The 16,519-nt window shown below is 40.3% G+C and overlaps 1 long non-coding RNA gene across 2 annotated transcripts; it reads left to right on the top strand.

Moving 5' to 3' along the window:
* Positions 1-7,284: 7,284 nt before the first annotated feature.
* On the top strand, positions 7,285-16,225 carry LOC147980535 (uncharacterized). Of its 2 annotated transcripts, XR_015619403.1 has the most exons (3): positions 7,479-7,865; positions 9,047-9,121; positions 10,411-16,225. It is a non-coding gene; the product is annotated as an uncharacterized LOC147980535 (long non-coding RNA). The 2 variants fall into 2 exon arrangements; XR_015619402.1 differs by having other exon boundaries at positions 7,285-7,865; positions 9,047-16,225.
* Positions 16,226-16,519: the final 294 nt, after the last annotated feature.

Here is a 16,519-nt window from a genome sequence, read left to right on the forward strand (position 1 = left end):
TGTCTTAAGGTGTTATTCTACTACGAACTCTAGGGCTGTTTGTGACACTTATAGGAATAGCCCAACGGATTGATTGGAAAGAATAACTTTGAGGTGGTTTCGTACCCTACCATAATCTCTTCGTTTGTTCTCCGCTACTAGTGACTTTGGAGTGACTCTTTGTTGCATGTTGAGGGATAGTTATATGATCCAATTATGTTATTATTGTTGAGGGAACTTGCACTAGTGAAATTATGAACCCTAGGCCTTGTTTCAACATATTGCAATACCATTTGTGCTCACTTTTATCATTAGTTACCTTGCTGTTTTTATATTTTCAGATTACAAAAACCTTTATCTACTATCCATATACCACTTGTATCACCATCTCTTCGCCGAACTAGTGCACCTATACAATTTACCATTGTATTGGGTGTGTTGGGGACACAAGAGACTCTTTGTTATTTGGTTGAAGGGTTGCTTGAGAGAGACCATCTTCATCCTACGCTTCCTACGGATTGATAAATCTTAGGTCATCCACTTGAGGGAAATTTGCTACTGTCCTACAAACCTCTGCACTTGGAGGCCCAACAACGTCTACAAGAAGAAGGTTGTGTAGTAGACATCAAGCTCTTTTCTGGCGCTGTTACCGGAGAGGTTAGTGCTTGAAGGTATATCTTTAGATCTTGCAATCGAATCTTTTTGTTTCTTGTTTTAGCACTAATTTAGTTTATAAAAGAAAACTATAAAAATGGAATTGAGTTTGCCGCATACGCTTCATCTTTTTAATATCTTTCGTGAGTATGATGGAAAAGAAAATTGTGCCAACATGTTAGAAGAAGAATGCATTAAAATGTTTGGCACTAAATCTTTGAATGATGAGCATGATTGCAATGTTGTTAGTATGAACTCCTTGAATATCCATAGTACTAATGATGATTGCACTAGTTATGATGAAAATGTCTCCTATAAACATGTCAATTTTTGTGGAGTGCATTGGGTTTGCAAGTACACACCAAATAGGGAAGATAGATATTGCAAGAGACATAAGTACTTAGAAACTAAATGGTTACAAGAAAGGCTAGATGTTTGTGCTGAAAATTTAAATTTTCTTAGCCATACTTGTGAACTTTGCAATGGACATGATCATTTCAGTACCCAATGCAAATTGTTTCATGACTGTATTGTGTCCAAAAATTGTGATGACTTGATTTCCCTTGCACATCATAATGAACTTAGTTTGCTCTTGGGTTATGAAGAAACGAAACGTATAACTAAGGATATTCCAAAATTTGCCCTTGGTAGAGTTCTTCATTTTGATCTAGAAGAAATTTATATGTATTGTGCGGTGAATTGCATTGAAAACCCTTATATTGCCAATTACATAAAGAAAATAAAACAAATAGAAGATGAAGAGAATACTAATGAAAGGGAAGAGACTTCCCAATACCCTCCTATTATTTCTTATGATGAATCAGGTAACGAGGAGGAGCCTCCTATTCAACCAATCTCATTAATAAGGAGCTCCAAAAAGAGGATTGAACCCACACATGATGTGGTGAAGAAGAAGAAAAGAAAAAGGAAGAGAGGTAAAAAGATATCTCTCCCAAATAATGCTGCTCGTATTACTATTGTGCCTCATGAAAATATAATTGTGGAAGATAATGATACTTCTTATGATCTTGAAAATCTTTTTGTCACTTGCTTGGAAGAATATGATAATTGCTATACTATTGGTGCTATCCATACTATTAATGATGAGAGTGATTATGCTTATGATATGAAAAGGCCCAAGCTTGGGGATGCTATGTTTGATGAAGATGATGTTTTTGAGAATATATTTTCTGCAATTAATGTTTGTCCCAAGCTTGGGGATGCTACGTTTAATGAAGATGATATTTTTAGTCTCCCAAGTTTTGATGTGCAAATTTATAATAATGATAGCATGCCTCCTACTTATGATGATTATTGTGATGATACTTATGCTATAAAAAGTAGTGATTATATTTATAAAACTTGTCATGATTATGGTTACCCCTTTTCTGAACATTACTCTTTTAATGTGGAAACAATTTATAGTACTCGAGTTTCTTATGATACTCCCACTATTCCGAATGAGAAGAATTTTGCTTATGTGGAGCGTAATAAAAATTATATGCTTGTAGATCATGAAAAGAATGCTTTAGGTGCTGGTTATATTGTTGAATTCATTCATGATGGTACTTAAAATTATTATGAGGGAGGAATATATGCTTGTAGGAATTGCAATAATATCAAGTTTCCTCTCTATGTGCTTAAAGTTTTGAAGTTATGCTTGTTTTACCTTCCTATGCAAGTTGATTCTTGTTCCCACAAGTTGTTTGCTCACAAAATCCCTATGCATAGGAAGTGGGTTAGACTTAAATGTTCTAGTCATATTCCTCATGATGTTCTTTTTATGTTACAATTCTTATCTTTTATGTGAGCATCATTGAAATCATCATGCCTAGCTAGGGGTGTTAAACGATAGCGCTTGTTGGGAGGCAACCCAACTTCATTTTTGTTCCTTACTTTTTGCTCCTGTTTAGTAATAAATAATTTATCTAGCCTCTGTTATTATTGAGATTTTATGTTTTAATTAGTGTTTGTTCCAGGTAGAACCATTGGGAAGACTTGGGGAAAGTCTTGTTGATCATGCTGTAAAAAACAGAACCTTTAGCACTCACGAGAATTGCTGCCATGTTTTATTGGAGAGTGCTATTTAGTAATTCTTTTTTAAGATGATTAATAGATAAATTCCTCACTTCCATCAATTTTTTTTATAATTTTTGAGGTTCCATAAGTTTGCGTTAGTTACAGATTACTACAGACTGTTCTGTTTTGACAGATTCTGTTTTTCGTGTGTTGTTTGCTTATTTTAATGAATCTATGGCTAGTAAAAGAGTTTATAAACCATATACAAGTTCGAATACAGTAGGTTTAACACCAATACAATTAAAGAACTAGTTCATTACAGTACCTTGAAGTGGTGTTTTGTTTTCTTTCGCTAACGGAGCTTATGAGTTTTCTTTTAAGTTTTGTGTTGTGAATTTTTCAAGTTTTGGGTAAAGATTTGATGGACTATGGAATAAGGAGTGGCAAGAGCCTAAGCTTGGGGATTCCCAAGGCACCCCAAGGTAATATTCAAGGACAACCAAAATCCTAAGCTTGGGGATGCCCCAGAAGGCATCCCCTCTTTTTTCTTCGTTCATCGGTAACTTTACTTGGAGCTATATTTTTATTCGCCACATGATATGTGTTTTGCTTGGAGAGTCATTTTATTTTCTTTTGTTTTGCTTGATGTTTGAATAAAATACCAAGATCTGAAATTATTAAATATTAGAGAGTCTTCATATAGTTGCATAATTATTCAACTACTCATTGATCTTCACTTATATCTTTTGGAGTAGTTTGTCCCTTGCTCTAGTGCTTCACTTATATCTTGTTAGAGCACGGTGGTGGTTTTATTTTGAAGAATTAGATGAACTCTCATGCTTCACACATATTATTTTGAGAGTCTTTAGAACATCATGGTAGTTTGCTTTGGTTATGAAACTAGTCCTAATATGATGGGCATCCAAGAGGGATATAATAAAAACTTTCATATAGAGTGCATTGAATACTAAGAGAAGTTTGATACTTGATAATTGTTTTGAGATATGGAGATGGTGATATTAGAGTCGTGATAGTTGAGTAGTTGTGAATTTGAGAAATGCTTGTGCTGAAGTTTGTGATTCCCGTAGCATGCACGTATGGTGAACCGTTATGTTACAAAGTCAGAGCATGATGTATTTATTGATTGTCCTCCTTATGAGTGGCAGTCGGAGATGAGCGATGGTCTTTTCCTACCAATCTATCCCCCTAGGAGCATGCGCGTAGTACTTTTTTCGATAACTAATAGATTTTTGCAATAAGTATGTGAGTTCTTTATGACTAATGTTGAGTCCATGGATTATACGCACTCTCACCCTTCCACCATTGCTAACCTCCCTAATACTATGCACTGTTCGCCGATATCATACACCCACCATATACCTTCCTCAAAACAGCTACCATGCCTACCTATTATGGCATCTCCATAGCCATTTCGAGATATATAGCCATGCAACTTTCTACCGTTCCGTTATTATGACACGCTTCATCATTGTCATATTTCTTTGCATGATCATGTAGCTGACATCGTATTTATGGAAAAGCCACCATTCATAATTCTTCCATACATGTCACTCATGTGTCATTGCACATCCCGGTACACCGCCGGAGGCATTCATATAGAGTCATATTTTGTTCTAAGTATCGAGTTGTAATTCTTGAGTTGTAAGTAAATAAAAGTGTGATGCTCATCATTATTAGAGCATTGTCCCAGTGAGGAAAGGATGATGGAGACTATGATTCCCCCACAAGTCGGGATGAGACTCCGGACGAAAAAAAGAGAGGCCAAAGAAGCCCAAAAAAAGAGAAAAAAAGAGGCCAAAAAAAAGAGAAAGGCCCAAATAAAAAAATAAAAAAATGATAGAAAAAGAGAGAAGGGGCAAAATGCTACTATCCTTTTACCACACTTGTGCTTCAAAGTAGCACCATGATCTTCATGATAGAAAGTCTCCTATGTTGTCACTTTCATATACTAGTGGGAATATTTCATTATAGAACTTGGCTTGTATATTCCAATTATGGGCTTCCTCAAAATGCCCTAGGTCTTCGTGAGCAAGCGAGTTGGATGCACACCCACTTAGTTTCTTTTGTTGAGCTTTCATACATTTATAGCTCTAGTGCATCCATTGCATGGCAATCCCTACTCACTCACATTGATATCTATTGATGGGCATCTCCATAGCCCATTGATACGCCTAGTTGATGTGAGACTATCTTCTCCTTTTTGTCTTCTCCACAACCACCATCCTATTCTACCTATAGTGCTATATATATGGCTCACGCTCATATATTGCGTGAAGATTGAAAAAGTTTGAGAACATCAAAAGTATTAAACAATTGCTTGGCTTGTCATCGGGCTTGTGCATGATTTGAATACGTTGTGTGGTGAAGATGGAGCATAGCCAGACTATATGATTTTGTAGGGATAACTTTCTTTGGCCATGTTATTTTGAAGAGACATAATTGCTTAGTTAGTATGCTTGAAGTATTATTATTTTTATGTCAATATTAAACATTTGTCTTGAATCTTATGGATCTGAATATTCTTGCTACAATAAAGAGAAATACATGATGAATATGTTAGGTAGCATTCCACATAAAAAATTCTGTTTTTATCATTTACCTACTCGAGGACGAGCAGGAATTAAGCTTGGGGATGCTGCTACGTCTCCAACGTATCTATAATTTTTGATTGTTCCATGCTATTATATTATCAACTTTGGATGTTTATGGGCTTTATTATACACTTTTATATTATTTTTGGGACTAACCTATTAACCCAGAGCCCAGTGTCAGTTTCTGTTTTTTCCTTGTTTTAGAGTATCGCGGGAAAGGAAAATCAAACGGGGTCCAATTGACCTGAAACTTCACGGAACTTCTTTTTGGAACGGAAGCAATCCGGAAGACTTGGGGTGTATGTAAGGGAAGCAACGAGGAAGCCACGAGGCAGGGGCGGGCCCACCCCCCTAGGCGCGCCCTCCACCCTTGTGGGCCCCTCGTGGCTCCCCCGACTTACTTCTTCCTCCTATATATATCCATATACCCTAAAAACTTCGGCGAACACAATAGATCAGGAGTTCCGCCGCCAGAAACCTCTGTAGCCACCGAAAACCAATCTAGACCCGTTCCGGCACCCTTCCGGAGGGGGAATCCCTCTCTGGTGGCTATCTTCATCATCCCGGTGCTCTCCATGATGAGGAGGGAGTAGTTTTCCCTCGGGGCTGAGGGTATGTACCAGTAGCTATGTGTTTGATCTCTCTCTCTCTCTCGTGTTCTTGAGGTGATACGATCTTGATGTATCGTGAGCTTTGCTATTATATTTGGATCCTATGATGTTTCTCCCCCTCTACTCTCTTGTAATGGATTGAGTTTTCCCTTTAAAGTAATCTTATCGGATTGAGTCTTTATGGATTTGAGAACACTTGATGTATGTCTTGCGTGGGATACCCGTGGTGACAATGGGGTATTCTATTGATCCACTTAATGTATGTTTTGGTGATCAACTGGCGGGTTCCGCCCATGAACCTATGCATAGGGGTTGGCACACGTTTTCGTCTTGGCTCTCTGGTAGAAACTTTGGGCACACTTTGAGGTTCTATGTGTTGGTTGAATAAATGAATCTGAGATTGTGTGATGCATATCGTATAATCATACCCACGGATACTTGAGGTGACATTGGAGTATCTAGGTGACATTTGGGTTTTGGTTGATTTGTGTCTTAAGGTGTTATTCTACTACGAACTCTAGGGCTGTTTGTGACACTTATAGGAATAGCCCAACGGATTGATTGGAAAGAATAACTTTGAGGTGGTTTCGTACCCTACCATAATCTCTTCGTTTGTTCTCCGCTATTAGTGACTTTGGAGTGACTCTTTGTTGCATGTTGAGGGATAGTTATATGATCCAATTATGTTATTATTGTTGAGGGAACTTGCACTAGTGAAAGTATGAACCCTAGGCCTTGTTTCAACATATTGCAATACCATTTGTGCTCATTTTTATCATTAGTTACCTTGCTGTTTTTATATTTTCAGATTACAAAAACCTTTATCTACTATCCATATACCACTTGTATCATCATCTCTTCGCCGAACTAGTGCACCTATACAATTTACCATTGTATTGGGTGTGTTGGGGACACAAGAGACTCTTTGTTATTTGGTTGCAGGGTTGCTTGAGAGAGACCATCTTCATCCTACGCCTCCTACGGATTGATAAACCTTAGGTCATCCACTTGAGGTGTGACGCCCGGATAATTAAGCCACAGTGACCCTCTACTAATGTTGCCACATCACCACGATTACTATTGATAATCTCGCGATGATTCAAAACCCGTTCAAATTTCAAATTTAAATAACAAGTCAAATTATAAATTCATCAAACTGAGATTTAAAAATGTTCAAAAGGTAGTAGATATTCACTAAATAATTATAGAGCGTCAATCAACATATTGCACATAACTATCTGCCTCTAGTTTAATTAAAACGGGAACCAACTGTGATTAAATTAACCATTTACGGTTGAACAAATATTTATACAATTCAAAAATATTTGAAACCTTTTTTTTTGCAACCTAATAATATTGCTTAGCATTTAAATCTGAAGTTTCATACTAGACAAAACACGTTTGGTAGCAAAATAGTATAAACAGTAGCTAAGTGTATAACAACAAAAAAAGAGATTAAAACTGAAGTTGCCCTGTGCAAATTGGCCCACTATGATCAAAAGCTAGCCAGCCTACTATGCCTTATGGGCACTACACGCACACGACCTGTCCCAGCCCAAGTCGTTGGTCATCCCCAACCTCTCGTGCCGTGGACGCTGCTGGTCCGTCTAGCGTGTGGATGCCGCGCTGTCGGCCATCCCACGGTCGAGGGGATGGATAAGAGCAAGCCCTCGACGCTCTCCCTCTCGCCGAAACCCTAGGCCCTCAGTTTTCCCCTCCCTCGCATCTCACACACGATCTCGAGCTCGCTAGAGCGGAACCGTGGCCGCGTCATCATCAACCTCGAGCGTCGTAGCGTCCCCGAGCCTCGAGAGGAGGTCCGAAGGATGCTGCTCCTTCGTTTTCTTCGACCACGAACATGGGTTCGTCTGGAGATGCAACACACCGACGGATCGGTCTTCATCTTCCCCGTCGGCCGCCAAACAACCTCGCCTCGATTCGTCGCCTCCGGAGCTTCCCCGGTCGTCTCGCGCTCGCCAATCACCTCCTGGTGAGCTCCGCCTTCCGTTCCCTCCCTTCACCCCAGTAGATCCTTCGACGTTTGGCTCCACTGCTGCCGCGCTCGTGCTCGTGGTGAGCATGCGCTCACCGCACCGTGGTCGTACCCTGTGCCTCCAGCCTGCATCGGCGCGCCCCACTGCCAGCTAACCCATGCGCCGTCCGTGCCTTGGCAGTGCCCCGTGCGTGCGCCTGCGTTGCTCTGCTTCCCGCTGCGCCCGCACCCTGCTCGCCTCCCTGCTGGCTGCGCGCCCGGCAAGGCTGTTGTGCCCGAGCCGCGCCTTGCTCGCCTGCTGGTTGCCTACTGGGCTGCTGTTATACATGCTGCTACTGCTGCTTAGTCCCCACTGCTCTGCTTGCCTCGCCGGTGCTGCTGCTTTTCTGCTACTCCTGCTTGGTGCCAACTCTGCTGCTGATGCATACGGCCGCTAGTATCGCTGCTCTACTGCTGTTGTAACTGCTGGCTGTCGTGCACTAGTGGCCGGCTTGCATGCCCAAGCACACCATGCGTGCATGCCCAAGCACACTAGTGGCCGGCTTGGGCCATGGCCGATGGGCATAGCCCCTGTTTAGACCAGTAGATGATAATTAGTGGTTACACTAGTCTATGCACAGATGACATGTGGGTCTCCTGGAGCTTAAAATAAATAACAAAATTAATTAGCTGCAGTCTATGACATCCGGGTCCTGCAGGCACTGTTCATTTTGACCAGTCAACTCTGACTGGGCTATTGACATTTGACCTTGGCCCCGCTCGTCATCCTTTGAGGCTACTGCCACCGGGTACACTTATGGGTGCTCAAAACAGTTTGCCCAATTAACTTCGAATTAAAAGTATTCCTGAAAAACAATAAAACTTGAAAAAAATTGTATAAAATAATCCGTAGTTCGGATGAAAAAACTTTGTACATGAAAGTTGCTCAGAACGACGAGACAAATCCGGGTGCGCAGCCTGTTCGTCCGCCACGCATCCCTAGCATAGCGAACACGCGACTTTTCCCCTCCGGTTCATCTGTCCGAAAACACGAAACACCAGGGATATTTTCCCGGATGTTTCCCCCCTTCACCGGTACCACCTCATACCGCGTTAGGGCACACCTAACTTCACGCTTTGTCATGTCATGCATTTGTTTGCATTATATTTATTGTTTCTTCCCCCTCTTCTCTTGCTAGACACTGAGACCGACGCTGCTGCTACCCAGTACGACTACGGTGTTGACGACCCCTCTCTCTTGCCAGAGCAACCAGGCAAGCCCCCCTTGATCACCAGATATCGCCTACTCTCCTCTATACTGCTTGCATTAGAGTAGTGTAGCACGTTACTGCTTTCCGTTAATCCTATTCTGATGCATAGCCTGTCATTGTTGCTACAACTGTTGATACCTTACCTGCAATCCTAATGCTTAGTATAGGATGCTAGTTTATCATCAGTGGCCCTACATTCTTGTTCGTCTGCCATGCTATACTATCGGGCCGTGATCACTCGGGATGTGATCACGGGTATATACGCACTAACCCGACGGGCTGGCTCGAGGAGTACCCGCGGTTGATTCACGAATTGGGGGCTGGAAGGACATACTTTCCCGACGGCCCTCTGTGTGGATCTTTGTGGCGAAGCGACAGGGCAGGTTGAGACCACCTAGGAGAGAGGTGGGTCTGGCCCTAGTCGGCGTTCGCGGTTATTTCAAGATAACATGTTTAACGAGATCTTGGTATTTGATCTGAGTCTGGCCACTGGCCTATACGCACTAACCATCTACGCGGGGACAGTTATGGGCACTCGACGTCGTGGTATCAGCCGAAGCCTTCGTGACGTCAGCGACTGAGCGGCGCGCGTCGGGTTGGACCGTAAGCCTGCTCTTGTATTAAGGGGGCTAGTTCTGCTTCCGGCCGCGTTCGCAACGTGCAGTTGTGCAAAGGGTGATGGGCCCAGACCCCTGCGCCACAGGATTTAGACCGGCGTGCTGACCTCTCTTTTGTGCCTAGGTAGGGCTGCGACGTGTTGATCTTTCGAGGCCGGGCATGACCCAGGAAAGTGTGTCCGGACAAAGGGGATCGAGCGTGTTGGGAAATGTGGTGCACACCTGCAGGGAAGTTGATCTATTTGAATAGCCGTGTCCCTCGGTAAAAGGACGACTCGGAGTTGTACCTTGACCTTATGACAACTAGAACTGAATACTTAATAAAACACACCCTTCCAAGTGCCAGATACAACCGGTGATCGCTCTCTCACAGGGCGACGAAAGGAGGATCATCGGTTAGGATTATGCTATGCGATGATACCGGGTGAACTTATCATCTACTCTCTTCTTCTGCTGCAAGATGGAGGTTACCAAAAGCGTAGTCTTTGACAGGACTAGCTATCCCCCTCTTATTCCGGCATTCTGCAGTTCAGTCCACATATGATACCCTTACTCCATTTGATACCAATGCATACATATGTAGTGTAGTTCCTTGCTTGCGAGTACTTTGGATGAGTACTCACGATTGCTTTGCTCCCTCTTTTCCCCCTTTCTATACCCGATTGCTGCGACCAGACGTTGGAGCCCAGGAACCAGACGCCATCATTGACAACGACTCCTACTACATTGGAGGTGCCTACTACTACGTGCGGCCCGTTGACGACGACCAGGAGTAGTTTAGGAGGATCCCAAGCATGAGGCATGCGCCTCTTTCGATCTGTATCCCAGTTTGTGCTAGCCTTCTTAAGGCAAACTTGTTTAACTTATGTCTGTACTCAGATATTGTTGCTTCCACTGACTCGTCTATGATCGAGCTCTTGTATTCGAGCCCTCGAGGCACCTAGCTTGTAATATGATGCTTGTATGACTTATTTTATTCGTAGAATTGTGTTGTGATATCTTCCCGTGAGTCCCTGATCTTGATCGTACACGTTTGCGTGTATGATTAATGTACGATTGAATCAGAGACGTCACATGAGGGAAATTTGCTACTGTCCTACAAACCTCTACACTTGGAGGCCCAACAACGTCTACAAGAAGAAGGTTGTGTAGTAGACATCAGTAATTTGTTCACCCATCTTAATATATGCTATCATGAGAGAAGCCACTAGTGAAACCTATGACCCCCGGGTCTACTTTACATCATATAAGTTTTCGATCTATAATTCTAGTTTACTATTTATTTTGCAATCTTTATTTTCCAATCTATACAACAAAAATACTAAAAATATTTATTTTATTATCTTTATCAGATCTCACTTTTGCAAGTGGCCGTGAAGGGATTTACAACCCCTTTATCGTGTTGGTTGCAAGCTCTTGATTGTTTGTGCAGGTACTAGGCGACTTGCGTGTAGTCTCCCACTGGATTGATACCTTGATTCTCAAAAACTGAGGGAAATACTTATGCTACTTTGCTGCATCACCCTTTCCTCTTCAAGGAAAACCAACGCATGCTCAAGAGGTAGAAAGAAGGATTTCTGGCGCCGTTGCTAGGATATATACGTTCAAGTCAAGACATATCAAGTACCCATGACAAACTCTTCTCCCTCGCATTACATTATTTGCCATTTGCCTCTCGTTTTTCTCACCCCTACTTCACCTTTGTCGTTTTATTTTCCCTTTTCCATTCGTCTCTTTTCGCTTGCCTCTTGTGTGCCTATTTTCCTGATGGCCTTGCCAAAAAGCGTTGATCCTCACCTTAGAAGGTTGGAAAAAATTGAAAACAACATTAGAAGCTTTATGTCTTTGCAATTTGAGCATAATAATTTCTTCAGAAACGAGCTTAAAGAACAAAAATGTTTTATGGAGTACATGAATAAAAAACTCGATGATATGTCTAAAGAATTTTATGATTTGAAATCTCAGTTTGCTCATCTTGAAATTTTAGTGGGTCAAATTTCGGATAAGCAAGCCAACTTAGTTAATAAGATTGCCGCTAAACGGGAGGATCTACATGATAATAAAGATGTAGATATAAAAGTGATTGATGTGTCTCCTATTAAATCTTTATTTTCCATTATGAATCTTGATAAAGATGGGACTCGAGATGAGTAAACTTTAGTTAAAAGACGTCTCAATTATTCGGAGTTTTTAGATCTTGATGCTAAAATTAATAAAAGTGGGATTGAAGAGGTCAAAACTTTATATAGCAATGAACTCACTATTTTGGATTTCAAGAAATTTAATTATGATAATTTCTCTTTGATAGATTGTATTTCCTTGTTGCAATCCGTGTTAAATTCTCCTCATACTTATGATCAAAATAAGGCTTTTACTAAACATATCGTTGATGCTTTAATGTAATCTTATGAAGAAAAGCTTGAACTAGAAGTTTCTGTTCCTAGAAAACTTTATGATGAGTGGGAACCTACCATTAAAATTAAGATCAAAGATCATGAAAGCTATCCTTTATGTGATTTGGGTGCTAGTGTTTTCATGATTCCAAAAACATTGTGTGATGTGTTAGGTTTTCGTGAATTTGATGATTATTCTTTAAATTTGCACCTTGCAGATTCTACCATTAAGAAACCTATGAGAATAATTAATGATGTTCTTATTGTTGCAAATAGGAATTATGTGCCCGTAGATTTTATTGTTCTTGATATATATTACAATTCTACATGTTCTATTATTCTTGGTAGACCTTTCCTTAGAACGATTGGTGCAATTATTGACATGAAAGAAGGAAATATTAGGTTCCAATTTCCGTTGAGGAAAGGCATGAAACACTTTCCTAGAAGGAAAATTAAATTACCTTATGAATCTATTATGAGAGCCACTTATGGATTGCATACCAAAGATGACAATACTTAGCTCTAGTCTTGGTTTTATGCCTAGCTAGGGGCGTTAAACGATAGCGCTTGTTGAGAGGCAACCCAATTTTATTTTTGTTCTTGTTTAGTAATAAATAATTCATCTATCCTATGTTATGATTATGTTTTTTATGTTTTAATTAGTGTTTGTGCCAAGTAAAGCCTTTAGGATCTTCTTGGGTGATTGTTGTTTGATCTTGGTGAAAAAAACAGAAAGTATGCGCTCACGAGAATAATTTTCGTTTGTTACCAGATAGTGATAAAATACCAATTCCAACTGCAGTTGATCAATATACAAATTATTTAGGTCATCCTAATTTTTCAGAATTTTTCGAGTTACAGAAGTATTTGAAACCTCCAGATTGCTACAGACTATTCTGTTTTTGACAAATTATGTTTTTCGTGTGTTGTTTGCTTATTTTGATAAATCTGTGGCTAGTATCGGGGGGTATGAACCATAGAAAAGTTTGAATACAATAGGTTTAACACCAATATAAGTAAATAATGAGTTCATTACAGTACCTTAAAGTGGTGATTTATTTTCTTATACTAACGGAGCTCATGAGATTTTCTGTTTAAGTTTTGTGTTGTGAAGTTTTGAAGTTTTTGGTAAAGATTTAATGGATTTTGGAATAAGGAGTGGCAAGAGCCTAAGCTTGGGGATGCCCAAGGCACCCCAAGGTAAAATTTAAGGACAACCAAAAGCCTAAGCTTGGGGATGCCCCGGAAGGCATCCCCTCTTTCGTCTTCGTCTATCGGTAACTTTACTTGAGGCTATATTTTTATTCACCACATGATATGTGTTTTGCTTGGAGCGTCTTGTATGGTTTGAGTCTTTGCTCTTTATTTTACGACAATCATCTTTGCTTTACACACCTTTTGGGAGAGACACACATGAATCAGAGTTTATTAGAATACTCTATGTGCTTCTCTTATATCTTTTGAGCTAGAAAATTTTGCTCTAGTGCTTCACTTATATCTTTTTAGAGCACGGTGGTGGTTTTATTTTATAGAAATTATTGATCTCTCATGCTTCACTTATATTATTTTGAGAGTCTTTTAGAATAGCTTGGTAATTTTATTTGGCTATAAAATTAGTCCTAATATGATAGGCATCCAAGATGGGTATAATAAAAACTTCCATATAGAGTGCATTGAATACTATGAGAAGTTTGGTACTTGATGAATGTTTTGAGATATGAAGATGGTGATATTAGAGTCATGCTAGTTAAGTAATTGTGAAATTGATAAATACTTGTGTTGAAGTTTGCAAGTCCCGTAGCATGCACGTATGATAACCGTTGTGTGACAAATTTGAAGCATGAGGTGTTCTTTGATTGCCTTCCTTGTGAGTGGGGACGAGCGATGGTCTTTTCCTACCAATCTATCCCCCTAGGAGCATGCGCGTAGTGCTTGGTTTTGATGACTTGTAGATTTTTGCAATAAGTATGTGAGTTCTTTATGACTAATGTTGAGTGCATGGATTATACGCACTCTCACCCTTCCATCATTGCTAGCCTCTTCGGTACCGTGCATTGCCTTTTCTCACCTCGAGATTTGGTGCAAACTTCGCCGGTGCATCCAAACCCCGTGATGTGATACGCTCTTTCACACATAAACCTCCTTATATCTTCCTCAAAACAGCCACCATACATACCTATTATGGCCTTTCCATAGCCATTACGAGATATATCGCCATGCAACTTTCAACCGTTTCGTTTTTTAAGACACGCTCCATCATTGTCATATTGCCTTACATGATCATGTAGTTTACATCGTATGTTTGGCAAAGCCGCCGCTCATAATTTTTATACATGTCACTCTTGAATCATTGCACATCCCGATACACTGCCAGAGGCATTCATATAGTCATATTTTGTTCTAGTATCGAGTTGTAATTTTTGAGTTGTAAATTAATAGAAGTGTGATGATCATCATTATTGAAGCACTGTACCATGAGGAAATAAATAGAGAGAAAGGCCAAATAAAAAAGAGAAGGCACAAAAAAAAAGGAAAAAATGAGAGAAAAAGAGAGAAGGGGCAATGTTACTATCCTTTTTCCACACTTGTGCTTCAAAGTAGCACCATGATCTTAATGATAGAGAGTCTTTTATTTTGTCACTTTCATATACTAGTGGGAATTTTCATTATAGAACTTGGCTTGTATATTCCAACAATGGGCTTCCTCAAAATGGGCTAGGTCTTCGTGAGCAAGCAAGTTGGATGCACACCCACTTAGTTTCTTTTGTTGAGCTTTCGTACATTTATAACTCTATTGCATATGTTGCATGGAAATCCCTACTCCTCGCATTGACATCAATTGATGGGCATCTCCATAGCTCATTGATTAGCCGCATCAATGTGAGACTTGCTCCCTTTTTGTCTTCTCCACACAACCTCCATCATCATATTCTATTCCACCCATAGTGCTATGTCCATGGCTCGCGTTCATGTATTCTGTGAAAGTTGAAAAAGTTTGAGAATACTAAAGTATAAAACAATTGCTTGGCTTGTCATCGGGGTTGTGCATGATGGGGGCATTTTGTGTGACGAAAATGAAGCATGGCCAAACTATATGATTTTGTAGGGATGAGCTTTCTTTGGCTATGTTATTTTCAGAAGACATAATTGCTTGGTTAGTATGCTTGAAGTATTATTGTTTTTATGTCAATATTAAACTTTTGTCTTGAATCTTTTGGATCTAAATATTCATGCCACAATAAAGAAAATTAAATTGAAAATTATATTAGGTAGCATTCCACGTCAAAAATTCTGTTTTTATCATTTACCTACTCAAGGACGAGCAGGAATTAAGCTTGGGGATGCTTGATACGTCTCCAACGTATCTATATTTTTTGATTGTTCCATGATATTATATTATCTGTTTTGGATGTTTAATGGGCTTTAATATTCACTTTTATATTATGTTTGGGACTAACCTATTAACCAAAGGCCCAGTGCAAATTGCTATTTTTTGCCTAATTCAGTGTTTCGCAGAAAAGGAATATCAAATGGAATCCAAACGGAATGAAACCTTCGCGAGGATCTTTCTTGGAACAAACGCAACCCAGGAGACTTGGAGTACAAGTATGGAAGTCCGCGAAGCTTCCATGAGGCAGGGGTGCGCCTAGGGGGGTAGGCGCGCCCCCACCCTCGTGGGCCCCATGAAGCTCCACCGACGTACTTCTTTCGCCTATATATACCCATGTACCCTAAAAACATCCAGGAGAGCCAAGAAAGCACTTTTCCACTGCCGCAACCTTCTGTACCCGTGAGATCCCATCTTGGGGCCTTTTCCGGCGATCTACCGGGGGGATTCGATCATGGAGGGCTTCTACATCAACACCATAGCCTGTCTGATGATGTGTGAGTAGTTTACCACAGACCTTTGGGTCCATAGTTATTAGATAGATGGCTTCTTCTCTCTCTTTGGTTCTCAATACAAAGTTCTCCTTGATGTTCTTGGAGATCTATTCGATGTAATACTCTTTTGCGGTGTGTTTGCCGAGATTCGATGAATTGTGGGTTAATGAATTTGATTATTTATGAGTATTATTTGGTTCTTCTCTGAATTCTTATATGCATGATTTGATATCTTTGCAAGTCTCTTGGAATTATCGGTTTAGTTTGGCCTACTAGATTGATCTTTCTTGCAATGGGAGAAGTGCTTAGCTTTGGGTTCAATCTTGCGGTGTCCTTTCCCAGTGACGGCAGGGGCAGCAAGGCACATATTGTATTGTTGCCATCGAGGATAAAAAGATGGGGTTTATATCATATTGCTTGAGTTTATCCCTCTACATCATGTCATCTTGCCTAATGCGTTACTCCGTTCTTATGAACTTAATACTCTAGATGCATGCTGAATAGCGGTC

Source organism: Triticum urartu, chromosome 3A (assembly GCF_056163025.1).
Source record: "Triticum urartu cultivar PI428250 chromosome 3A, HENAU_Tu73, whole genome shotgun sequence".
Lineage (NCBI taxonomy): Eukaryota > Viridiplantae > Streptophyta > Magnoliopsida > Poales > Poaceae > Triticum > Triticum urartu.